Here is a 946-nt window from a genome sequence, read left to right on the forward strand (position 1 = left end):
TTTACGGCCTGAGTTTTTTTAACATGCCAGTTTAGCCATTACCCTGCAGTGAACTCAACTGTAAGGCAAACACACATCATTTATAGATCTATATGTAATGATGATGATGGCAATGAAAACATACAAATATAGTATAATAAATATGATAATATTAAGTATGTTAACATTTTTAAGAATCTCCGTCTTCCAAATAGTGTGGAGAAATTCTTTGAAGCTTTGTTTTGTTTACGTTTTATTTTGGAGTTTCTGTGAATGCTTTCTATACTGCTCGCCCTGTGGTGACCCCAGTGAAGCTCACACACGTTAGTTAATGCATATTCTCTCTATGTGAGTTTAAAATTATGACTCTGTATTCTCATGCTGAGGTGCCTCACTGCTATCTCATGATGGACTATTCTGAGAAGTGGAAGGACTGAGCAGTAGTGTAGAAAGCATTGCAAACTATGATTTAAAAGAGTATTTTAGGTCTAGTAAAATGCATAATGAATATGACTACATACAGTATGAGCATAAATATGCAGAGATAAAAGGTATATATATAAATATATATAGATAGATAGATAGATAGATAGATAGATAGATTTTTGCTTTAAATAAAATAAAGTATATACTGATAAACTATATGATAGAGGTACAACTAAGGTGTTGAAATAAATGCTTAAATGAAATATGGCCCTGTCGTGATTATTATTTCTCCTTGGATTCCCTCTTTTGACAGATTCACATAATGATCCAATTTAAAGTGCTGTGTTTGAATTGAGTCATTTGGCAGCAGATCGTCTCTCAGCCCTGCGGTGGTTGAACACAACATTGTTTTCAGGTCCAGGATTATATTCCCATCAGGCTCGGTGAGCTAATAGGACAAAAGAGTAGAGCTTGCGGGGAGGGAGAAGATGAAATGGCTTAATTCAGGGCAAGTAGTGGATGCATTTAGGCAGCAAACTGA

The sequence above is a fragment of the Anoplopoma fimbria genome, chromosome 5, assembly GCF_027596085.1.
Source record: "Anoplopoma fimbria isolate UVic2021 breed Golden Eagle Sablefish chromosome 5, Afim_UVic_2022, whole genome shotgun sequence".
In the NCBI taxonomy this organism is placed as follows: domain Eukaryota; kingdom Metazoa; phylum Chordata; class Actinopteri; order Perciformes; family Anoplopomatidae; genus Anoplopoma; species Anoplopoma fimbria.